This window comes from Triturus cristatus, chromosome 1_1, assembly GCF_964204655.1.
Source record: "Triturus cristatus chromosome 1_1, aTriCri1.1, whole genome shotgun sequence".
NCBI classification, from domain to species: Eukaryota; Metazoa; Chordata; class Amphibia; order Caudata; family Salamandridae; genus Triturus; species Triturus cristatus.
This window is the reverse complement of record NC_140579.1, coordinates 262,941,924-262,968,928: the sequence shown is the minus strand read 5'-3', so window position 1 is coordinate 262,968,928 and position 27,005 is coordinate 262,941,924. Positions and strand designations below refer to the sequence as shown.

The window sequence follows — 27,005 nt, the reverse complement described above, 5'->3', positions numbered from 1 at the left end:
TTCGCGTCCGTCGCTGGCATCGTATGCGCCGAGATGACGTCACGGAGACTACTAATGTGCCACCCATGCGCGCTGATGTCAGTTCTTTCTTTTTCCGCGCCAGCAAGCGCAGATCCGGTTAGAGCTCGTACCCTTGTCACTTTTTGACTAACTTTTTGTCTCCACTATTTTGAGTCTTTGACTCCTGGTGCCATGTAGGGATGCCTGGGTTTAAATCCTGTGGGGCCTGTCGCCGTACGATGTCGGTGGCCGACCCCTTGGCGTCTTTCTCTACTGTTTGGAGTGCGACCATGACTCCCGGTCATGCTCCGACTGTCTGGCCATAGCTATGAAGGCCCTACGGGAGCGGTCCCATAAGCTGTTGGAGGCCCGGCAGTCGTCTCCGCGCCGTTTGAGATACAGGGGATTGATCAAGGTACCGACCGCGGAGCTGTCATCATTGCTCCTCGGGGTCGAAGTCTTCACACTCGGAATCGGGTAAGAGACGACATAAGAAGAAGTCGAAGAAGCGTTTGCGCTCTCTGACTTCCCCCCGTCAGTTTCTGGATGCAGACGCCAGGGGTACCTCCCCCGCGGTTCCGTTGGAGCCTGTGAGTCCCAGGGCCTACCCACCTTATCCGGGTCCGTCGGTGACTCTGGCCCATGTGCAAGATTTTCTTGCTGCCATGAACCGTCCTTTTCAGGCCTAGGACTCCCGCCGGCTTGCCTTCGGGCCCCGCGGTCCCACCTGAGGGGCCTCCTTTGCTGCCAGCTCTGCTACCGGCGCCGGCGGCGGCTCCGGCCCCGGCGCCGCAAGGTCTCACGCCGGCGGCTCCAGCCCCGACGCCGCAAGGTCCTATGCCGGCGGCTATGGCGCCTCGGGGTCTGTCGCTGGCTGCTCCGGCCCAGGCACCCCCCGCGGCTCTGTTCCTGGTGCCGCAATGGGTTCCATTTGTGCCACCTCCATCTTTGCCTGGGTTTCCGGACAATTTTGCTCCAGGGGGGGACCCTAACTGGGATATGCAGCCGGATCGGCATCGACCGACGCCGTTCCCGGCGCCGTTGGACCATTTATATCCCCCTGTCCCTCCCCCACCGCCGCAGCCTGTGCCTCAGGCAGTGGAGGAAGGGGACGACTGGGAGGGATCTGAGGACCCTCTTGCATGGCAGTGCGAGTCAGAGCAGGAGTGGGCAGACGAGTCAGAGGATGCAGGTGGCCTTGACCTCTCCTCTGAGCCTGGTTTCCTTTCTCCTCCTGCTGTGGCCATGGAGGAGGGCGCCACATACACTGTGGTGCTCCATAGAGCAGCTGAGGCCCTTGACCTTGACCTGCCTATGGTAACTCTAAAAACTAACCTCCTCACTGAAGTCCTTCAGCCGGCGGCAAGCTCTATGGAGCCTCTGCTACCGTTCAATGAGGCGTTAACGGATGTGTTAATGGGCACCTGGTTAACGCCAGCCACGGGAGTCCCTGTGGATAAGAACGTGGCCAGGCGTCATCTCCCGGCCCCAAGTGACCCTGCCTTTTTAACGACCCACCCAACGCCGGAGAGCCTGGTCATCCAAGCCTTCACCTCCCAAAGCGCATTCCCTACCGCCCCGCCGGCTAAGGAATCTAAGAAGCTGGAACAGTTTGGCAAGAAACTGTTTTCCTCTGCCAGCTTGTGGCTGCGGTCGGTGAACACCACATGCCTCCTGGGCTGCTACTCTCACGCTGTGTGGGACACGGTTGCGCAGGCGCTGCCTCAGTGTCCGGAGGAAGTTCGGGCAGTGCTTTCCCAAGCTGTGGCTGAGGGGAAAGATGCTGCAAAGTTCGCCATCCGGTGTGGACTAAACACCACGGACTCTTTGGGTCGGGCGATTTCCACCACTGTGGTTCTCCATCGTCACGCCTGGTTATGGTCCGCTGGGTTTTCAGGGGATGTTCAGAGTTCCCTTATGGACATGCCCTTTGATGGGACCCGCCTATTTGGCGATAAGGCAGATAGTGCGCTGGAGCGTTTTAAGGACTCTCGTACTACGGCCAAGTCCTTGGGGCTCTCCACCATGCGCCCGGCCACGTCGACTTTTCGTTCCTTTCGTGGCCACGGAAGGGGCGCCTGACACGTTTGTTCAGCCAAAAGCCTGCGCAGAATCAACCTCAGCACGGTCGCGGACGTGGTTCCCGCCGTGGCGGGACAGGGGGCCAGCGTGTGGAACAACCCACTTCCGCTCCCGCAGCATCCGCCTTAAAACCTTTCTAGTCCGAGCTTTGGGGTGCACCCCACGCCGGTGGGTGGCAGGATTCGCCATCACCTCCTCCACTGGCGTTCTGTCACTTCGGACAGGTGGGTGCTGCAAATCGTCCGGAGGGGCTACTCCCACCCCTTTGAGTCTGTCCCCCCCAGCCATGCCACCTCAATTCCACCGCATGTCGGGGGATCACTTTGCGCTTCTCCAACAGGTAGTCACGGCCCTCTTGGCCAAGGGGGCCATCAAGCGCATTCCTGGGTCAGAAGTAGTACGTGGTTGTTATTCCCACTACTTTCTGGTCCCAAAGAAGGAGAAAGGAGGCCTGCACCCCATCTTGGACCTCAGGAACGTCAACCGCTTCCTCCGGGAAGGAGAAGTTCAAGATGTTGACTTTGGCTCAGGTCTTGGCTGCTATCAACCCTGGAGACTGGATGGTAGCGTTGGACTTGCAGGACGCATATTTTCATATCCCCATCCTGCCGGCCCACCGGCGTTACCTGCGGTTCACGGTAGGCCTAGAGCACTTTCAGTTTGCCGTGCTCCCCTTCGGCCTTACCAGTGCTCCTCGGGTGTTCACAAAAGTGTTGGCGGTGGTCGCAGCTCATCTGCGCAGATCAGGGGTTCCAGTCTTCCCCTTTCTCGACGACTGGCTGTTGAAGGCGGGCTCGCCCCAGGCAGTCGTCTCCTACCTCCAGACTACGGCCGACCTGCATTTGCTGGGGTTCTCCATCAACATGTCAAAGTCGACCTGAGTCCCTCTCAGAAGCTCCCCTTCATAGGAGCGGTTCTGGACTCGACGCAGTTTCGGGTTTATCCTCCCGAGTAGCGAGTCCGGGATATTCAGGCTATGATTCCGATCTTTCAGACTCTATCCCGGGTTTCAGTCAGGATGACCCTCCGGCTCCTGGGCCTCATGGCCTCCTGCATCCTGTTAGTGCAACATGCCAGATGGCATATGCGGGCTCTGCAGTGGGACCTGAAGTTCCAGTGGGCACAGCGTCAGGGCAACCTGTCCGATCATGTCCAGATCTCGAAGGGCACTGCACGACAATTGCAGTGGTGGCTCACAAATCGCTATTGGGCCAATGGCAGATCCCTCTCCCATCCCTAACCGAAGCACGCAGTGGTGACGGATGCGTCCCTCCTGGGATGGGGCGGCCACTTGGGAGAGGCGGAAATCAGAAGCCTCTGGTCTCCGGCAGAGTCCCGACTCCATTTCAATCTTTTGGAGCTTCGGGCGATCTGACTTGCACTGAAGACATTCCTTCCCTCTGTCCGGGGAAGTGTGGTGAAGGTCTTCACGGACCATGTGTTATTGCAGCAAACAGGGCGGGGTGGGGTCGTGGACCCTATGTCAGGAGACTCTGCGCCTCTGGACATGGTTGGAACATCAAGGCATTACCTTGGTGGTTCAACATCTGGCAGGTTCTCTGAACGCCAGGGCGGACGAACTCAGCCGCTGGTGCATGATGGATCACGAATGGCGTCTGAACTCGGACGTGGCGCAAGGTCTCTTTCTGCAGTGGGGAGAGCCTTGGTTAGATCTATTCGCCGCAGAAGAGAATGCGCAATGTCATTAGTTCTGCGCGTTGGAATTTACAAGGCGGCACTCGCTCTGTGACGCTTTTCGTCGCGAGTGGAGCTGCGGTCTGTTGTACGCCTTTCCGCCTATACCACTTCTGCCCAGAGTGCTGAAGAAGATTCGGCGCGACCGGGCCCAAGTCACCCTTGTGGCTCCAGATTGGGCACGAAGATACTGGTATCCCGAGCTACTCAGCATGGCGATCGATCCCCCGATCTGACTGCCTCTTCGGGAGGATCTTCTGTCGCAGAAGCAGGGGACGATCCTCCACCCAAACCTGTCCAGTCTCCACCTCCATGTGTGGGGATTGAACGGCGACAGTTGACTGCTTTCAACCTTCCTCCCGCGGTCTGTGATGTCATTCTGGCAGCCAAAGCGGTATAAAAGGGGGTGGTGATGGACGGAGCATCAGAACCAATCAAACACTTACACCCAGTCAACAGATCTGGGTTTGATCCATCACCGTTCTTTAGCCCACTCCGTCACCCCAGTTCAGACACGGCCATATGCAAATCAGTCTGACCCTGTGCCTCATGGGAACAGTCCAGCCCGAACTGCCAAGCCATGCCTTCCCTGGACCGGAAGCAAGCTTCCTAGGACCGGTTTCTGGCATTTCAGCCGTCTTCAGCCAGGCTTGCTTGAATCCAGTGGCAAAGAGAGCAAGGGACTCACGTCTGAGCATACCCTGCCAACTTATGGCGAACAAAGCGGTACAAAAGGGGGTGGTGATGGACGGAGCATCAGAACCAATCAAACACTCACACCCAGTCAACAGATCTGGGTTTGATCCATCACCGTTCTTTAGCCCACTCTGCCACCCCAGTTCAGACACGGCCATATGCAAATCAGTCTGACCCTGTGCCTCATGGGAACAGTCCAGCCCGAACTGCCAAGCCATGCCTTCCCTGGACCGGAAACAAGCTTCCTAGGACCGGTTTCTGGCATTTCAGCCGTCTTCAGCCAGGCTTGCTTGAATCCAGTGGCAAAGTGAGCAAGGGACTCACGTCTGAGCATACCCTGCCAACTTATGGCAAACAAAGCGGTACAAAAGGGGGTGGTGATGGACGGAGCATCAGAACCAATCAAACACTCACGCCCAGTCAACAGATCTGGGTTTGATCCATCACCGTTCTTTAGCCCACTCTGCCACCCCACTTCAGACACGGCCATATGCAAATCAGTCTGACCCTGTGTCATGGGAACAGTCCAGCCTGAACTGCCAAGCCATGCCTTCCCTGGACCGGAAACAAGCTTCCTAGGACCGGTTTCTGGCATTTCAGCCGTCTTCAGCCAGGCTTGCTTGAATCCAGTGGCAACCAAGCCATGCCTTCCCTGGACCGGAAACAAGCTTCCTAGGACCGGTTTCTGGCATTTCAGCCGTCTTCAGCCAGGCTTGCTTGAATCCAGTGGCAAAGTGAGCAAGGGACTCACGTCTGAGCATACCCTGCCAACTTATGGCGAACAAAGCGGTACAAAAGGGGGTGGTGATGGACGGAGCATCAGAACAAATCAAACACTCACACCCAGTCAACAGATCTGGGTTTGATCCATCACCGTTCTTTAGCCCACTCTGCCACCCCAGTTCAGACACGGCCATATGCAAATCAGTCTGACCTTGTGCCTCATGGGAACAGTCCAGCCCGAACTGCCAAGCCATGCCTTCCCTGGACCGGAAACAAGCTTCCTAGGACCGGTTTCTGGCATTTCAGCCGTCTTCAGCCAGGCTTGCTTGAATCCAGTGGCAAAGTGAGCAAGGGACTCACGTCTGAGCATACCCTGCCAACTTATGGCGAACAGATCTGTTGACTGGGTGTGAGTGTTTGATTGGTTCTGATGCTCCGTCCATCACCACCCCCTTTGGTACCATTCTGGCAGCCAGGCGTCCCTCACCTAAAACGCTATACGCCGGCAGGTGTAACAAATTTTTGGCATGGTGCACAGCAAAGGCTGTGGATCCCCTTTCTGCCCCACTTTCCGAGGTCCTTCTGTTCCTTCTCTCCTTGGCCCAGCAGGGCTCTGGTCTGGGCACTATCAAAGGTTATCTTTCGCCCATCTCCGCCTTTCTACGGCTTCCAGATCAGCCTTCTCTTTTTAAGTCCCCAGTTGTTAATCGCTTCCTCAGAGGTATTACACACACGTTTCCTCCCGTGCCTTTCATAATGCCTCAATGGGACTTAAATCTTGTCTTGACATATCTGATGTGCGCTCCCTTTAAGCCCCTTCATAACTGTCCCTTATGTCTTCTCACTTTTAAAAACGGCTTTCCTGGTAGCTATCACCTCTGTCAGAAGAGTGAGTGAGCTCCAGGCTCTTTCTTCTAAATCTCCTTTTATTTCTGTTCATCCGGACAAGGTGGGTTTAAGGACTCGTCCTTCGTTCTTGCCAAAGGTTGTCACACCCTTCCACATCAGGCAGACCATCACTTTGCCCACCTTCTTTCCTTCTCCGCATCCTTCAAAAGAGGAAGAGAGGCTCCACCGTCTGGACCCAAAATGTGCGCTCTAGTTCTATCTAAAGCGCACACAACAGTTCCGGCTGGATGACCAACTTTTTGTTGGCTACGTGGGTGCCAAAAAAGGTCAGGCTGTGCACAAACGGGCCATCTCTCGGTGGGCCGTTCTGTGCATCAAAGCATGTTACTCGTTGGCTAAGGAGCCTCCTGTGGGGCTGCGTGCCCATTCTGGCGTGGAAAGTCGTGTACAGAACTGACGTCAGCACGCATGGGTGGCGCCTAAGTAGTCTCCGTGACGTCATCTCGGCGCATACGACGCCAGCAACGGACGCAGAGCTGCACGAAGCCACCTTCCGACGCGCAGGGGTACTGCTGACAAAAACTTTCCGGATCCAGCCTGATGCCTGGGGATATTCTAAGGTAAGGAATCTATCACTAACTAATGTCTATTACAGATATATCGTTACACAAGTAGTAACTTGTGCGTCAAACATAACGGTCATAGTTAATCATGTTTCCTTTGGTGTCATGCAATATGCAGGAATTATTCTCATGCACATTTTGTGACCATTTTGTGCCAGTCCCATATTTGAGAGTTAATTTCATGTATTCAAGTTAATGGTCCACTTTGCTGCAGTAGTAATACTGTCATGCTTACTTATACTAGCGGTCATGCTGTTGGTAGTCTAGTTGGCATGTCATTTGAGACAGTTCTTTATAACATTATTTGTGAGGATAGATTTTGTTACATAGGAACTTTGATTATAAGGACTCTGCAACAAAGGAGCAACTGAGGATCAACCCTTTGGAAGCACTGTCTAATCCACAAATGAGTATTATATGAATGCTACTCATGACCAAGAAAGGTGCAACTGAAAAGCAAGCCACCGGAGGCACTGAAGCGACGGAGGCACATTGGAGGCATTGTTAAATCATCAAAGAGTATTATATGGAGTACTCAAGAGCAACAATATCGCAACCCATTTGAGGCACTGTTAAAACAGTAAAGGTTATTCAAGCCCATTAGCAACAGAGGAGCAACAGAAAAGCAACCCACTATTAACCCCAAACAGAACTGCATAGAATGTGCCCTGCAGCAACAGAGGAGCAACCAATTGGAAAGACTGTTAAACTGCCAAGTATTATGGTATCAAGTCTGCCCATGAGCAGTGGAAGAGCAACACTTTGCAGAACGGTTAAACCATCAAAGGTGATCAACCATGATTGCGTGGACAGGGTTTCAAGGAGGTAGAGGAGAGAGGAAGAGATAGGGGTTATGGTAAATGATTCATATGGTGAAGAAGCCACAGGAAGATGCCCTTAATTAACTTCCCATCTCTGCTTGTCATCCTGGCCCCAGGATCAAATAGGTGGAGAGAGGGAGACCGAAGAAAATAAAGGGTGGGACTAGGAGATAATAAGGTACAAAAGAGGAAAGGTGGGGGGAGGGTAAAGGAAGAGGCTTGGAGAAAAACGGAGGTAAAGTATAACAAAGAATGTTCAAATAAAAGGAGAGAAAGGCGTAGAAACAAATACAAAATTTGACTGAAATGTAAGAGGTTGTTCTTCTTTGCCAGCTCCTTTCTAGGAGGCAGATGTTGATCGTGTCCTTCTGATTTTCAAAATGGTGTCTAATAGGTTTATTTCAGTAAGGGGTGTGGCGCTTCTTTTGAGGTACAGGGCAAACTGGTAGATTCTCCACAGAGAGTCGGTCACCTTTTTCTCTGACCCCCTCAACCCTTGGATTCAAGGCATTGGGACAGCCTGGGGAATGTGAATACAAAAGTCTGGAACTAGGCACATGGGATACTCGGACTTGATCAATTAGCCAATCACAGCACAGCAAGGAAGAGCCATCTTAGAACACTCTACCCACTCCGCCCTGGAAAAGTTCACCAAGAAGACTTTTAGTCAAAAAGTGATCTTAGTGTTACAATGTATAGACCTGTTTCATGCAGGGACATGTAACAGCAGAAATACACAATTTAAGAAGCACAGTCTTTAACATTTACACAACAAAATGACATTTTAAAATAAACGTTTTCCTAAAATATAATCCATCACGTTTACACAATCCGTTTGGGCAGAAAAAGCTAAAGTTTGTATTCTGCTTCCAAGAATAAAGTTGTAGACAGATTCAAGAGTGTGTACTAGCAACGCAAATACACAGTTCTTGAAACATTTGCACAAGACACTTAATTTCAACTCTAAAATCATTTTCCTTAAATTAAATCTTAAAGATGTACACAGAAAATCTAACAAAGCAAAGTTTGGCCTGCTTCTTTTAAGAATAAAATAGAACAGACATGAATATTTACCCTGAGAATGCTGGAGCCAGAGAGGGAAAGATGAAGGCAAAGGGCGGCGCCACAAATATACCTCCACCAGTGGTTTCCCAGCAGTGAAGAAAGGCTTGCTAAACAAATTTGAGTGTCTACACTTGAAACAGTAGGGCAGTCTAGCTAATCACAGCACAGGAAAGAGGGAGCCGTCTTGGAACAATGCAACACTCAGCCCAGGAAAAGTTCACTACAATGCCCCTTAACCAAACAGTGGCCGTCCTTGTGTAACAGGTTCTAAATGTACCTCCTGCCAGCAGGTGCCGGGAATAGAGGCAGTCGCATTTAATAATTATTTATTGTTTTGGAGGTGCTACTAGTGAATTGTACTTATGCTAAATGTGAACTGCTCTTAATAGTGCCTCGTAGAACTTGAAATCATTTTTGTAAAAATAGTTTACGAAACATTAAAAATGACCGTTTTTTTTTGTGCTCAAAATATACTTTCTCCTATTAAGGTGCCGATTCCGATCCTGTAAAACCCGGGTACAAATGGTCGTACGGAGCGTTTTCTCCGTCCGACTCGTACCCGGGAAAAACACCTTACAAACTCGCTAATAAGATTCGCACAGAAATACCATTTCCGTATGAGTCGTAAAAAACACCGACCGGCAAAAAAATACATACAAATCTGATTCTGGACGGCGCATTCGCGATGTCCGGATGGAATCAGGCAGCGTTTTACGGACCAGCAAGTACGATTCATGCCGACGTCACTCCGCACGTAGCATTTTTTACGGGAGTCTAAAACTACCGGGAAATTGAGGACGACGCGAACAAGGAGCACCGGTACGTGACGGACAGCGATGGACCCCAACCTATGCGTCATCCCGGCCCTCATAGCCTACTACTTCGTGTTCAGAAACCGCTGCAGACGCCGCAGAAGGTCAGAACAACCCCCAGGGGCAAAGGGGGGGGTGGTGCAAGGGGCAGGAAACATAACCCACACCCCTCAAAATACTAATACATCCTGCACATTAATTACCTCCATGGTCTGGTCACTTCGGGGGGCGTGTCCACCAATCCCACGTCCCGCCACAACGGAAGTGGACCCGTACCCGTCACCACCACAATGGTGGTACGGGACATACCCACGCCCCAGAGCGTGGGTACGGTCTGTACCACCATTGCAGTGGTGATGTAGGGGTACGCGTGTACGGCCCGTACCCACGCCCCCAGAGTGTGGGTATGGTCCGTACACGCGTACCCCTACCTCACCACTACAATGGTGGTACAGACCATACCCACACCCCCCAGAGCGTGGGTACGGGCCGTACCACGCGTACCCCTACGTCACCGCCACAATGGTGGTACGGCCCGTACCCACGCTCCCCAGAGCGTGGGTAGGGCCGTACCACGCGTACCCCTACGTCAACGCCACAATGGTGGTACGGCCCGTACCCACGCTCTGGGGGGCGTGGGTACGGGCCGTACCATGCGTACCCCTACGTCACCGCCACTATGGTGGTACGGCCCGTACCCACGCCCCCAGAGCAAGGGTACGGGCCGTACCACACGTACCCCTACGTCACCGCCACTATGGTGGTACGGCCCGTACACACGCCCCCAGAGCATGGGTACGGGCCGTACCACGCGTACCCCTACGTCACCGCCACTATGGTGGTACAGCCCGTACCCACGCCCCCAGAGCGTGGGTCCAGTCCGTACACGCGTACCCCTACATCACCGATACAATGGTGGTACGGACCGTACCCATGCCCCCCAGAGCGTGGGTACGGGCCGTACCACGCGTACCCCTACGTCACCGCCACAATGGTGGTACGGCCCGTACCCACGCTCCCCAGAGCGTGGGTACGGGCCGTACCACGCGTACCCCTACAGCCCCATTACATGATGGATACAAGGCATACACACGCCACGGATGTAGGTGTACGGCTTGATGCAGCACATCAGCTGTAAATTGGGGGTGGTGTATGCCCAGGACAGCAGTGTACCACAGCAAGGGCGCAAGTGGGTGGGTGGGTGGGTGCAGAGGAATACCAGCAGTGGACAGGGACATGTGAGGGGTGGGTGCATATCACTCCCAGCAGTGGACAGACATATGCGGGTGGGTGCAGAGGACTCCCAGCAGTGGACAGAGACATGGGGGTGGGTGCAGAGGAATACCACCAGTGGACAGGGACATGTGAGGGGTGGGTGCCCATCACTCCCAGCAGTGGACAGAGACATGGGGGTGGGTGCAGAGGACTCCCAGCAGTGGACAGAGACATGGGGGTGGGTGCAGAGGACACCCAGCAGTGGACAGAGACATGGGGGTGGGTGCAGAGGACACCCAGCAGTGGACAGGGACATGTGAAGGGTGGGTGCCCATCACTCCCAGCAGTGGACAGAGACATGGGGGTGGGTGCAGATGACTCCCAGCAGTGGACAGAGACATGGGGGTGGGTGCAGATGACTCCCAGCAGTGGACAGAGACATGGGGGTGGGTGCCCATCACTCCCAGCAGTGGACAGAGACATGGGGGTGGGTGCAGAGGACTCCCAGCAGTGCACAGAGACATGGGGGTGGGTGCAGAGGACTCCCAGCAGTGGACAGAGACATGGGGGTGGGTGCAGGGGACTCCCAGCAGTGGACAGAGACATGGGGGGTGTACATCATTATCAGATGACCACAACTCCATGGGTGAATGTACGTATCCCTAACTTTGGACAATGATGATAGTGCCATAACAACACATCACTGACAGCAGTGTCCCACTCCCAGGAGGATGGATGTCTTTCCCCCACTGCATGACACACCACATGTGGGTGTGAGGACAAATAACACATGCATACCCACCCCTGGCAGATGCAGCACAATACACACACTGAGATCATGCCACAAAACTGTATAGTCATGTCACTGCCTAATAAACTAAGAGAGCCAAAGAGAACACACACTGTCACGCACATCCCAGGACTGATAGGAATGTTCAGGTGCTGGGCTAGCCACCAAGATGTTGTCTGTCATGGAAGGAATAGGGTGGAGTTCCCACAGATACAATGGCCACAATTGTGAGTCAGGTGTTCAAATACCCAGCAGAACAAGTACCATATGTGTACTAGGCTGGGATTACACACATGCATTGTGCGGAAAAGGGACAATTTATCCATGAAGGCATGGCAAAATACTCTATACACAAGTACAGTGAGTACCAAGGATGGCACAGATGATGCAGCCGGAGAAATTGCTGAGCAGGCATGGCCAGAGTTGAAGGGATCCATCACCAACAAAGGAAATGTAGACACAGGGCAACACAACAATTGTGCAACTCTCTGCAGGGGAGATTTTAGGTGCCACAGAGGAAGGAACACTCCTTGGGACAATGTCTCCAAACACAAAGAGCATACACGACAAAGAATCTTTGCAGAGACCTTGTGATGGCACGCAGATACCAGGTTCCACCCCATGAGCAGCAGACAACAAAATTTCCCTGAAACATAACACATGCCCACAACCCCAACTCCTGTAGCATCAGCATCAACATCAATACCTGAAATGCAAGACTTTTCAAACGAAAAAAAAAAAATGCTTTATTCAGCATGAAAATAATAATGTGTAAACGAGACTATTCACAAAGGCCAATGGCCAGTCCACATCATCAGTCCTTGGGGGGGGACACATGGCCATGCGTCTCCCCTAGCTTGCCTGCACATCACAAGACTGTGTCGTCGACTGGGGGGGGGGGGGGGCATCATGTGGGGAAGGACCAGGCACCGCAGGGACAGGAGGGGGAAGGGTAGGTGTGGTGGATGCAGGGACGGACGACTCCACCACAGGGGGTGGGGCAGCGCCAAAGGTGGAGGCGAGCTCGGCGCTGCACACTTCTGCCAGTTCTTCAAGCGTCTCCCCTGCACCCGGAGAAACAACAGGCCCCAAGGAGGGGGGGGTCAGAGGGATGGATTGTAGCGCTACTGGGGGAGGTGGTGGACAGGCTGGGCGACTTAACTCCCCTACCCGTGGAGTGCCTTGACCGTTTGCGTCCAGGTGAACTAGTGGGGCTGAGGCCCAGCCCAGCAAAGTAGGCCTCCTTCTCCGAATCTGGGGCAGGGGAGCCAAGGGGAGTGACATCGGAGGGACTGGGGAGTGAGTCATGTGGACGAGGACTGTGGCTGCGTGCCTGCCTGTGTGCCCCAGACCCAGTGGGTGTGCCTGCTTCCCCCGTAGTGTGCGTGTCAGGAGGTGGGCGCTTGCCCTTACGTGGTGGTGTGCTGCTTCGTGGTGGGGTGCGTGTGTGTGGATGTCTTGGTGTGCTTGGGACAGGCATGGGTGTGGGACTTGTGGATGGGGCAGGGGTAGGGGGGGACGCAGCGCTGCAGGTGACTCACTACTGCCGTCAGTGACGAGTCCAGGGACCTCAGCAACATCCATTGGTCAGACATCGCTGATAACATGGCCTCCATGTACGACACCATCTGGGTCAGCAGTCTGGTGTGGCCATGGAGGACAGTCAGGATCGATGTCTGCCCAACTTGCAACTGCCGCTGAATGTCCACAGACTCAGCAGTGAGGGCAGCAGGGGGAACAGGGGCAGGGGGTGCGGTGCCTGGCACGAAGGAGACTCGGTGTGGCCTAGCACGGACAGAAGGGACCCAAGCAAGTGGGAGGGTGGTGATGGGAATGGAGGGGGCAGCGAGAGATGTACTGCTGCTTTCAGCTGTGGGAGCAGCCTCCGCCCCCTCTGGGAGCTCAGCCTTGGACCCGTCTGCCTCGTAGTCAGTGTTGGTACTGGGCAGGTCCTCTGCCTCACTCCCCTAGCCCTCCGTGCCACTAGATTCCCCCAACTCCTCAGCAGTGGTGGCACCGCTGCTCGATCCCTCCTCCACGTCCGTGCCGGTGTCTCCCTCGGTGTCCTCCGATGATGCTGTGGGCAAGGTGAAGAGACAGGAAAAAATCAGTCAGCTGTATACATCTGACACATGAGTCCAAACAAAATAGGCAACAGTGCATATCAGGAAAGGCATCATGAGTAACATCTAGGATACTCCCCACATATGTAAGCCCTGCACTCCCCAGTTGCTTGACCCACCATGCCACTTGGAAACAATGAAAATTAGGACACAACAGCAAATAACTTGAAATCACAAGATCATGAGAAGCTAGTGTCTGGGATCAGTTGAGCACAGCAAGACTATGAAGGCATGCTACCTCTTGTTCACTGTGAAACAAACAGTATTGTCGCACCCAAGGCCAAATACCACATGCCAATGCAGAAGTTGTCCCCACACTCAGAGACCTGTGAGTACTTTTGACACCCCAAAGAAATACATTGTGACTCCTGGAGAATCACAACCCTTTACACAATGGACATGTCTAGCATGTGTGAATGTGGCACTCTGTGAACACAACACACATGTGTCTGTATAGCAGAAGTCACACAAGGAGGTGCACACCAAACTACATGTACACAGTCATTGTCTGAGCTGCCAGACTCATTCAAATCAGCCACTGTTAGGCAGAAATGGCGTATCAGTAAGTACATATACATGGCACCAGGGTGGTCTGGATGACTTGACACTCGTAAGTTGGTATCAGCAACAACCAAGGACTAACCCAAATGCTAGCACACTGTGGGAACATGTATATGTATGAACTCCAAACAAGTTTTGTTCAAACTGTGCCTTACTTTAAAATGTGCCAGCGTGTCCCTGGAAAGTGTAAAGGTGGTGTCTTGTGCACTTCCTTGGGAGGCATCTGTCATGCAGGCACATCATTGTCCTTCACAACCAAACAACAAGATCAAGCATATGAAACATTGAGACATGTTGACAGGTGTAGTGAGTGCCAATGGACATTTTCTCTGAGTAACAACTTGAATACTGTCATTTGTCACATGGCTATCCGTCACCTGATCACACAGTTGGCTACACATATGACCTACTGACTGTCATCTGGAGTGGCACACATGTCCACACCCAGGACAATGCATAAGCTAATGGGCCTGCAATTGTTTAGCAAAAAAGCCTAGCTGTACTGTGGGTTCCCCCTCATGGCAAGCCAGAATGTACCCACAGATGTCACACAAAGTCACAACTGTGTAGCATCTGAACCACACACAGGTGGCAAAAATGTACAAGCAGGATACAGGATTGTCAAATCTGACACAGGCAATGAAGCACGAACATTAAGCACTGGCCAACATCACGGGGGCACTGCACGATGACTTTCTGTACTGCGACTCATCACACACAAGTCAGAACTGGCAATGAAACATCAGGGTTGAACATGTACGCCCCTCCCGCACACACCCACCCATACCTGAGTCAATGTGACTGATACCGATCAAGAAGTGACACCTCTTATTCAGGGTTACAATAACTGTGCTTGAAAACTAGCTTCATTAACATGACATCACCTTGTAGGGCTGCCAAAACATATTGGTCACAAACAAACATCAACAGATTGTTGTGAATAGCCACACAGGCACTGCCCAGTGTGAGTATGCACAAGCAAACTGGTGTATCCCTGTCCAGTGGGCAAATGTATCACACATGTGAAAACTACTACCTAGGCCAGGGAACAATGCCACAGAGGCAGATCCATGATGAACCCACAGTGAATGTGCACAGAGTTAGATGACACACATGAGTAGGAGGGCAGGCTGTGTCAGGGGACTGTAGTGTGCACACTGCTCCATGGTCCTGGAATGAGCTGACTGTTACAGGAGCAACCGTCCCGGCACTATGCATATATCCCACTCATGCACATCATGTCTGAGGCCACAACATTGGTAATGCATGCTGCAAGTCTGTTCATTTGAACCCTCAAACTCCTATGTTGGGACGCACCAATGCACTACATGGCATAGTAAGTACACAGGTGGCATGAGGGGTGCGAAACTATCCATGATCATGGCACACACTGTGCATCCCAAGCAACACAAGGCTGATGGACAGTCACATGCCGCAGGCCACTGACGAAACCTCAGCAGAGTACACAGACACACACAGGCACACATCAATCACCTGCCATTGGCAACAGCGGATGCAAACCTCACTCTGCACATGTGCCACTTGCCAGGGGGGGGGTCACAGGTGTGGGGCTAGCTCAGCAAGTCAGGCACACAGCATGGCTTACTTCACACATCAGATGGATTGAGCAGTTGCCTCCTCCATGCAGCTGTGGTGCAACACTCCACATAGACACTCACCCACATGACAAGAAACATTCACACACATCAATGTCCAGGGGGCGTACACATCATTTGGACACTCTCACCATTCTCACCACAGCTCCACTCAACTCTCACATACATCTGTGGGTGCAGTCACCTGTAACACCGGGGTGACCACTGAATCACCGCAGGACAATAGAACAAGAATGCCCAAGAGGATTAGGCTGGCGGAATGTGCCATGCACTATGCAGTGAATGTCACAGTAAGCACAATGCAAGTGAGGAGTGCACACATGAACTACATCAAGCCCTGCATGAGAGACATAAGCCAAATCCCCCCTGGGACCCACTCCAACCAACATTGCATGTCTGTCACACCTGGCCACAATGCCAGAAGTGACAGACACAATAAAGGTGCACAGGCAAAGGTAGTGGAGTCAGCACTCACCTGCTCCCCTGGTCGACCATACAGCATGGGGTACCATGGGAGGATCACATCCAGCATGACCTCGTTCTCCTCCTGGGTGAAAGGCTGGGCCCTCTCCACAGTCCTTGACATGGTGCCAGAGGGAGACAATACAGCAGCAGTGGTATCGACTGACATGTTGTGCAGGCAAGTGCCCTCTCATGGGTTCTGCCTGCCATATATCTGCCTTGCTGGCCTATTTCATTTACAGGAGTACAGAGTGATTGGTCAGACTCATTTGCATCCTACGTTTCCTCCAATCCCTTTAAACAAACACCAGTGACAGCCTTTGCATCTTTCGATTTTGCAGCATCATGTCAAGTCAACAACCACTTTGCAACAATGTATAATGTGGCCAACTGCTTTTTCCAGACCACATGATGTTAAATTTTGAACTTGAAACTCGGTATCCATGACAACCAGCATGCATTTAGGCCCTAATACTTGTCCCTCATGTGTCCCCATTGTAATTCTTAAATCCCCACACAGGTACGGCGCGTTTCACACGTACCCCTAGGGCACCATCACTACAGTGATACGGGCCGTACTCACGCGTGTACGGGCCGTACATGCGTGAGTACGTGCCTATCACTATAGTCGTGTTACTGTAGGTCCGAGTGATACGGCACATACTCACGCGTGTACGGGCCGTACACGCGTGAGTACGTGCCTATCACTATAGTCGTGTTACTGTAGGTCCGAGTGATACGGCACGTACTCACGCGTGTACGGGCCATACACGCGTGAGTACGTGCCTATCACTATAGTTGGGGGTACCGTAGGGCCTAGTGATAAGGCACATACTCACGCGTGTATGGGCCGTACACGCGTGAGTACGTGCCTATCACTATAGTTGTGTTACTGTAGGTCCGAGTGATACGGCACGTACTCACGCATGTACGGGCCGTACACGAGTGAGTACGTGCCTATCACTATAGTTGGGGGCACCGTAGGGCCTAGTGATACGGCACGTACTCACGCGTGTACGGGCCGTACACGCGTGAGAATGTGCCTATCACTATAGTTGGGGGTACCGTAGGGCCTAGTGATACGGCACGTACTCATGCGTGTACGGGCCGTACACGCGTGAGTATGTGCCGTATCACTCGGACCTACAGTAACACAACTATAGTGATAGGCACGTACTCACGCGTGTACAGCAGGTACTCACGTGTGAGTACGGGCCCTACACACGCCCTCAGAGCGTGTGTACTGCATTTCACAGCTTACACTGGTGATAGGAGGCGCACACGAAAGGAATGGAGGTGTCAGACTCGCACAAGGCTGTACATCAAGTCATTGTCAGTGCAGTCCTTCATGTGCAGGGCCTAGATGTGTCAGGCAGTGATGTGGCACATGTCTCCTCATGTTGTGGCACAATAGATGTGTGATGAGCTGTTTACACATGTCATGTGTGATGGGGCACTACGTGGCACACGTCCCCTTCACACTTTGCACATGTGTGCATGTACGACACACGTGTCAAGCACTGCATCACTGGTATGGCACAGTCAGCAACACCCGCAACTGTCCCCTGATGCCAGGTACACGGATCATTACACCTGACATGTGACTCCCAGCGTGCCACGATGTGACTATGTCATGTGTGTGTCATGTGTTCCCATGAGCTTTCCTTTGGTGTTCCGTCAACTCCATCTGCTGTTGCAGCATCCAACATGTGTCTGTGTGCATATGTGCATGACACACATATACGCACACTACGCCACATGTGGACTCACACGGTACATGTGTCATGATGGTTCGAAGATGACTTCCTGACATGAGGCAATATCTGCGTTCTCTCAATGTCTGTGTCATCAGTTTTGGACATGTACCCCTTCATGGAAATGTGTGTTATCTGTCCTTTGCCAGAGGACATGTGACCTGTGCGTCTAGACTCCTGCCAGCTGTCTGTATGAGATGACATCCTTCTAATGCTGATATGTGGATGTCTGTCACTCATGTAATGTGTCTGGCTTGTCACTTACACTGGCCCACAGCTATTTTAATGGCATGTCACGTCAACATTGCCATGCAACTATTGTGGCTGGCTCTTCGTAGGATTATCACCTGGCTGGCCCACGTGTCCTGGATGTATTGCACAGCACAGACTCTGTATTAAGCAGATGTGTATTAGCTGTTGAACATGTGCTCACCTCAGTGACATTGGTGTGGTAATGTACTCACTCTTCGTTATTCCTTCCAAATCTCTGCAGGGCACCGCCTCTCCCCAGACGAATGCCAGACCTGGATGCCATGCGTGAACATGACTGCATACGCAGATACCGCTTCTCGCAAGAGTTGATAGAGGACTTGACCCGCCGGCTTGCACCACACCTCCAACCACAACACAGGTATCCTACAGCTCTGACTCCCAAGATGAAGGTGATGGCAGCCCTACATTTTTTTGCCACCGGCACGTTTCAATTGACCATAGCTGATGTCGGTGGCATGTCCCAGACAATGTTCAGCCGTGTCCTGCATGATGTTATAGAAGCCATGTTGGTGCACCTGGATGAATTCATCCATTTTCCCACTCGTGAGCAGTTGACAGGTGTCAAGGGTGAGTTCTATGCCCTGGGAGGGATGCCTCATGTAATTGGGGCCATTGATGGGACACGTGTGGCTTTGGTACCACCACAGGCACAGGAGGTAGCCTATAGAAACAGAAAACATTACCACTCCATTAATGCCCTTGTGGTGTGTCTTGCTAACATGCTGATTTCCCATGTCTGTTCCCGTTTCCCAGGGTCCGCACACAATGCATACATCATGAGGCGTAGCAGGGTGCCAGAAATGATGCTGCAGCTGCACGCGGAACGAGCATGTTTTGTTGGTGGGTATACTCTGTTAGTCCTGTGTTCAGCGCTATCTTTGTATCTTACGACATCTCCTGATCCACTTCTTCACATGATGTTTCCATGTAGGGGACTCTGGCTATCCCAACATGCCATGGCTGATGACGCCTCTCCGCAACCCCAGAACAGCCGCAGAACACCAGTACAACGACACGCATGGGCAGACGAGGCGCGTGATTGAGAGGACGTTTGGACTCCTGAAGAGCAGATTCCGGTGCCTCCACAAGACCGGCGGCGCCCTCCCATATGCCCCGGTGAAGGTCTGCAAAATCTTCATTGTGTGCTGCATGCTGCACAACATGGCAGTGGAGAAGGCCGTGCCACTCATCCTTGATCCGGATGAGCAGGATCATCCTCCCGTGGAGGATGAAGGGCTCGGGCACGGGGCAAGTGAGGATGAGGATGAGGTTGAGGATGAGGACATCCGGAGTCAGCTTATCCGCAACTTCTTCTCATGATGGTGAGTCCCTGTGTCTGAGTGTGCACGTTTTGAGCCTTGTGTGGTATGTGTTACAATGTGTGTGTCGAGCTGACTGTGTGCTAAGTGACTTGGAGGTGTGTTCTGATGTGTCATTCAAGTGATGATGTCATTCCACACATATTAGCTGGGACACTAAATTTATTAAGGGCATGGTGACAACATCATTCCTGTAGAGTACATGTACATGTCTGAGGATTACTAGCTCTTCGCTGACTTGTTGTGTGTCTGGCCTCCACAGGTTCTTGCGGCTGTCGTCTGCTCATGTCATCATTGCCCTCCTACTATTCCTCATGAGTATTGCAATGTGTGCTGGATCAGAGTTACATGCACAGACATGGTGAAAAGTCATTTGGGGTAAGGAGTGCAGCAAGGCATTTTGTGGGTGGTACGTGTTTGTGATATGTGGGGACTGCTCCTGTGCATGTTGTGTTACCATGCATACATGTCGACTCACCATGGGCCACATGACGTGTTGCATGGCTCCCATGAATTGATAGTCACCCTTCCTGACAGTCATCTGTAATGGTTTGTGGATTCTGATGAAGGCATCAATGTGTGTATAACGTCCCTCAGAAACATATGGGATGCTAATGGTGGACATAGTGTGGGACATCCCCATATGAGGCTCAATGGGGAATTGTAGACTCTCCGTGTGCAGCAAGGGGTGTTAGGCTCAACCCCTTCACTTGTGTGCCAGCTCAGTAGGATTTACCACATCTGTGTGTTGAATGTTGTGTCCAGTGTAGGTCACACATGGTCAGCCAAATGACCTGTGAGTCTGTTCCAATTGATGCATTTCCCTTAGTGTGAGGCTGAGTAATAAAGGTGTTCGTCACACTCCAAGGTGCCTCATCTCTGTCAATGCAGGTCTCTTGCCACTTTGCATGCGGCATATCTGGCATAGTTGTGGAAGATTCTGCATAGGGGTCCATGTGTAGTTTAGCAACATGCATGCAGTTGCTCATGGATTAGGCTCCCTATTGGGCATGAAGTACATGGTCGTGTATGTTTTTTGGCATGTTGGTCCACACAATGGGCCATCAACAGCTGCTGAGGGTGTGTCTCCTGTGCGCAGGTCGGCCTTCAGTTTCCTGATCCGGTGTCATGCTTCTTTGGTGATTGTGCATGCATTGTCTCTGGGTGTGCCATGTGACACTGGACACTCCTTACTTTACACACGCGCCTGTTGCAGTTGTCCTTCTGACATCCTAGTCTATGTGTGCAAATTCTGTCATTTTGCAAACGAGATGCCGCCTGCTGCTGCGGCCCCTGCAGCAAGGGCCCACAGAGTATCCAGATTTGGCAACACACACACCTCCAAGATGCTCCTCACTTCCTCCCTCCACCCATTCATTTGGCTGTCCTCAGCTTGTCTATGCCACTGTTGCCGCCACGCGGTGCCAAAGGCTGGACCATCAGCACATGCAAGGTGCACATTACACCACCATCCTGTCCTTGCATAACCCACATCACACTACAGTCTGATGTATCAGCCACACTCCGAGCTATGTCCATCCGCACATCTAACGCCTGCTGTCAGACATACCCTGGGCACACACACGACACCTTTGCATGCTGAGTGTGCAACTCCAACTGCCTACACTGCGCTGCCCCGCCTTCCAGGCCCTGTCACACCAACCAGGTCACGTCCCTAATACTCCCCACAGGCTCTGTAGCCCAGCAAGGGCATGGGAGTGGGACTCAAGGCTGCAGTATTCTAGTATGGTGTCATCGTCTGGGACATGGCACAGGTATCATCTCTCAGCATGTCAATCTACAGTGTCCAGGACCCCCCTCTCCACCATCACATGCGCATAGCACCTCATCATAAGCTCGTATGCCATTGACAGCCAGGTGCTCCTCACCCTCAACAAAGACACAGACATTGGCAGTTCCATCATTAAAGTATGCATGAGATCCATTGATGAATGGCTGAACACGAGCCACCTGAGGCTGGACTTGTACAGGACTGAGGTGATCATCTGAGGATTGTCCCCTTCCAGCTGGGTCAAGTGCCTGTGTCCCACCCGCAAGAGCCCTGCACAAGCACCCAGTGGCCACACACACAAGATGGTGTGCATCATGTTTGGCTCGCTCACATATACCATGCTAGTCCACACCATCTGTACCTCATGCTGCAACGCCCTCTGCATTATGCACATGATCCACAGATAGATCCACACCAAGAAAAGACAGACAATCCCCCAGGTCCATGACAACATCCGTGTCAAATACTGCCCTGCCCTCTACGGAGCAAGTACATCCAAACTCCCAGGAAACTGGTCCACTTCCAGGGTGCATCTGCACACCTCAGCTTCAACACCCTGCGCCCCAGCCATCTCACCGTCCACCATAGATAGCTGCAATGGATCACTGTCTGCTGCAGGATGACCTCCACACTTCCCACCCACACTCAGGAGGCAGTCCACAACCCCGACCCCAACCAACCTTGTACGTCTGTCATCCTAGATCCCGTTGGGCCATCTCCGTGCATCCAACCTTGCCCTGGCCACCTTTCTTCACATCCACCGTACTCCAGCATACAGGACATTGTTCTCCCACCTGGACACACATACCTGGGACTCCCTCTCCGGGAACCTCCACATGAGCCATGACCTCTACGCCTTGATGATAATCTCCCAAATAGGTCTCTCCGCACAGTTTAGCAAGCACCCCCTCAGCAGCCAGAGGCCATCACAGGTGAGTGTTGTGCTCCATGCCTACATTGAATGATACCTTGTGACCCATGTGTGTCCTGTACCAGACTCTGATCCCAGGGTATGGATGGCTGGAGTTAGTTCAACACTCAGGCATAGTTTGACATTTCCACACACATATGTCGTTGAATAATGCAAAATGACAGGAACGTCTCATGTCCAAAGTGATATATTTATTTGCGGTGGGGTAAGTGGTTTGGTAGATGCAATTAGGTGCTCTACCGGGGGAATAGAATCCAAAGTTCACAGGGGGAGATGGTATCCTTGGCATTGGAAATCATCAGAGTCCTGGGCACAGTGTTGGTCATCATTGGTCAGACTGTGACCAGCAAGTCCATGTGGCAGAAAATGTCATTGGATGAGGTGCTGCTGTTGCGCCAGGGGGCCAGGTGCCAGGCCAGGTGACCTGGGAGAAGTGGATGGTCTGCTGACTCTCACGGTCTTTTCCGTGGACGACCCACCTTCCTCCGGGGACCCTCAGATGCAGGCCTTGACGATGCTGGGGACGCTCCGGCAGACGAATCCTCCTCCTCCTCCTCCCTCCCTGTGTCTGGTGCTGGTCTACGCCTGGTGGCACAGGGAGGGTTGCCCATGCTTTGGGCGATCTGACAGAGTGATTGGCTCATGTCCCTGTGCACCGCCAGGAGCTCAGCCAGTCTTGCCTCCATCCGTCCTTGGTGTTGTTGATGACTGGCATGATGCTCGACCTGCAGGTTCTTAATCTCATCGAGGGTCCCCTGCATCTCGGAGAGTCTGGACACGACCTGGTTGATGCCTCTGGTGTCACGCCGGTATGAGTCCAGGATGTTGCGTATGTGTGACATACCGGTGTCCTGAGCTGGCTGGTCAGGTTCGCTCCTCCGCCTCCTCCACTCCCACCACCCCTGCCCACTTGAGCCTGGCCTGCCCTTGTGGGCACATCAGGTCTACGGGACCCCTGAGGGATGGCATTTGCAGGGTTGCCTGCCTCCTCCTGGGTGCCCGGAGAACCTTGTCCCTCCTGGTCAGACTGGCTCTGTTGTTCAGTGCGAGCAGGGCTCCTGGGTGTGTCCTGGGATGTGGCAGGAATGGGGGTGGTGGTTGGCACAGATGTACCTGACGCAGGTGCTGCAGGGGCTTGGGCACCAGAGGGTCCAGGTTGGTCGGGGTCATCCACGGAGTGGTGAGAGTCATTGCTGCCGGTGGGATCATCTTCACGCGGAGCCTGGGACTGTGATTCTTCCCCCCCAGTGTTGGGAGGAGATCGTCGACATTGCCCTGTGTGTGAGAGAGACACAATGTTAATGGTGTTTCATGCCACATCTATGTTTCATACATATTCAAGTTGACACAGTTCCTCCAGGTGGTTGGATGTGCCTAGCATTCCTCTCAATGTCCACTTGGGGATGGGTATGTTGTGGGGGACAGATTGGGATGTTCTCCTGAGGGTTTGACCTGTAGATTGTTGGCGCTGATGCTTATTTGGCTCTGGATTGGTCTTGTTGTGTCACATGTCCATTGTGGGAGTGTGTAAATCCGTTGCCTGCCCCGGGGGTGTGGGCTTGTGTTAGGGGGGGGTTGTGACCGGGTCTGCTGTTGTGTGTAGTGTGAGTTGTCATTGGGTCTCCCAGGTGATATGTCTGTCCCCTCATGGTGCATGCTGGCATGACAGTGAGTGTGAGTTCCTGTGCTAGATACCTGTGCTTGTGGAGTTGGTGTTTGAGTGTACAGTGGTCCCAGGAGGGCCTTGTGCTGCATACAGCAGGGCCAAGTGTCAGCTACCTTGTCAGTACTTTGCCAGTCCCTGTGCATTGTGCATGGGTATGTACCTATGCCATATGGGCTGAGGGCATTGGTGTCTGCGTCTCATTTTCACAATGTGTTGTGTGGGGCCCACCCTCCCAGCCTCCCGGACATCCAGTCTTGTGTTTGTTGTAGCCTTGGACATGGCCTTGCCTTGATTTGTGAAGGGTGCATGGAGACGTTAGTGGCATGTGCGTGGTTTTTGAGTGTGGTTGTGTGCGGTGAGTGCTTGGGGGAAGTTGCGTGCATTTGGTGTATATGTGGTGTGGACCCCATTGCCCCATGTGACGTAAGTTGTTTGTGTACTCAACAGGCTCTGCGTCTCCTTCGACTCCGTGTACTCCCACCGGCGGTAGCAGGGCCATCACCTTCTCCTCCCAGGGATGGTAGTGTATGGGTCTGCGGGGCGGCCCACCTCCAGTGATGTTACTCTGGGCATACTCTTCGTTCATTTTCCTCTTGACCGCCCTGCCAGATCGTACCACCTGGCTTAGCATTCATGCCTGGTCCTTCGGATGGGCGCAACAGCATTCACCTTATCGACAATCCTCTGCCACATGGCAAATTTTTCAGCTATGCTGATCTGTCTGACCAATGTTCCAAACAGCTGTGGCTCGACTCTGATGACTTCGTTGACAAGGAGGTCCAGCTCCGCCGTTGTGAACTTTGGATTCTTGTCTGTGGGCATGGTGTGGGGTGTGGGTGTGGGTGTGGATGGTTGTGGGTGTGTGGGTGTGAATGTGACAGTGTGTGTGTGAATGTGAAGAGGGGGATGTTTGTGGAGGAGGTTGTGTGAAGGTGTGTGAGTGAAGGTGTAGTGGAGGTATGAGTAATGTGGAGTTGTTTCTTAGTGGGGTCTGGCAGCAGTGGGTCTGTTGCAAAGGCTCATGGGTTGTGTGTGTGGGCCCTTTTTATTGGTCAATTTTTGGGTGTGGCTGTGTTTGAATTTTGGTGGGTGTGTTATAAGAGGTGGTTGTGATTTGGGGTCTCTGTTTGCCTGTTTGGATGTGCCAGGTCAGTCATTGAGATGTATTTTGTCATGTAGACGTGTTTTGTGGTGTTGTGCGAGTCGAATTGACCCTCCTTGTGCTGTTTTACAGTGTCCTGGTTCTGTAAGAGTCTTTTTCGTGTAGGTACGATCCGTACATATGCGATGCTGGGTGAGGGTGCTGGGGTACGGTGTTGGAGTGCGGTGCGTACATGCGGTGGGGGTACGGTGCGTACACGTGCGGCCCTGGGGTATGGCGCGTACATGCGGAGGTACGGCGCGTACATGGGGGGGTAAGGCGTGTACATGGGGGAGGGCGCGTACATGGGGGGGAGGGTGCGTACATGCGGTGGGGGTACGGTGCATACAGGTGCGGCCCTGGGGTACGGCGCGTACATGCGGAGGTACGGCGCATATATGCGGGGGTAAGGCGCGTACATGGGGGAAGGCGCGTACATGGGGGGGTACGGCGCGTACTGGTGCGGGGCTGGGGTACAGTGTGGACAGGTGGGTAAGGCGCGTACATGGGGGGGTACGGCGCGTACTGTTGCGGGGCTGGGGTACAGTGCGGACAGGGTGGTGTACGGTGCTCACATATTTGGGGGTGGGGGGCTGTACGGCTCGTACACGGGCATAAGTTTACCCGTGTACATGTGTGCTACTGTGTTGGATCCGTACGGGCCCTTTTACGTGCGATTGTGTATTCGGACGGACGGTCGGGATCGTACTTGCACGCTCGGACTTGTGTTTTACGATTTGCACGTAAAAATGTCCGGCTCACTCTCGTACACTTTTCCCGACGATATTCGGACGTAAAAACTTTCCGACACACTCTCGTAGACTTTTCCCGACACTACTCGTAGTTATTTTTCACGGACGAATCGTACTTGGCAGTTTGTACGGTACTTGTACGACTCGTACGTAAAAAAATACGGATACGGGTCGTACGCAAATTATTTTTAACGGATCGGAATCGGCACCAAAGTGTACTTAACCTATTCGTAGGTTATTACACGGGGTAAACGAGGGTCTGCCTTTAATTTAATTTTCTAGAAATGAATATTCACTTTTATGGAACCAGCTCAAATGTAATTCAGAAAAATCCGAAATTCTTTTTTTCGGTTGCTCCCCAAACGGGGACTGGAATGAATGGTGGCCCAGCGATATGTCTCCTCCTTCGGCCCCAGTCAGCATGGTTAAAAATCTAGGAATCAAGCTGGACTCGAGTCTTACTATGAAGGCACAAATTCAAGCGGTCGCCGGCACCTGCTTTGGCCTGATAAGAATGGTAAAGAACTTCAACTCCTACCGATGGAATCCCGTAAGATCGTTGTGCAAGCCTTGATCAGATCTAGGCTGGACTATGTGAACATCTTGTATCTGGGGCTGCCTGAGTATTTGCTCAATCGTCTGCAGGTTGTGCAGAACGCTGCAGCCAGAGCTATTCTTATGGTAAACACCAGAACACGTATGTCACCTCTCCTGGAAGCCCTTCATTGGCTCCCAGTGAGGAAAAGGGTTCAGTTTAAGGCCTTATTGCTTGCTTATCAGGCTTTCCATGATACAGGTGCTGTATACCCGAGGAACAGGATCCAATGCTACCAGCCTCGACGGGTCCTTAGATCCTCTAAGCAATCTCTTATGGTGATTCCTAAGATCACAAAATCTTGGATTGGAGGAAGGTCTTTCCAGATGCATGAGGCGTGTTTGTGGAATGAATTACCTCTATATCTGAGGCAAGCTCAGGACCTGCTGTCTTTCAGGAAACAACTGAAAACGTGGCTGTTCCAAAAATAACTACGGGTGGGGTTAGTCTTTCTTGAGGTTTCTGTCACGAGATCAGCGGCGAGACACTCCTTGTGAGTATCTGCACGCTTTATAAATATTTTATTTAATTTCATTTCATGTGAAATACATTTTTATGAGTGTCTAGACTTTAATGTGTCTTTGTACATAACAGATTTATTTTATTGTCTGAACTCTGAAAAATGCTTAGGAACTGCTTGTGCATGTTT

General features: G+C 52.5%; 1 pseudogene; it reads left to right on the top strand.

The window, feature by feature from the left end:
* Positions 1-27,005, top strand: part of LOC146870104 (suppressor of tumorigenicity 7 protein homolog) — a 777,381-nt pseudogene that overhangs the window by 198,768 nt on the left and 551,608 nt on the right.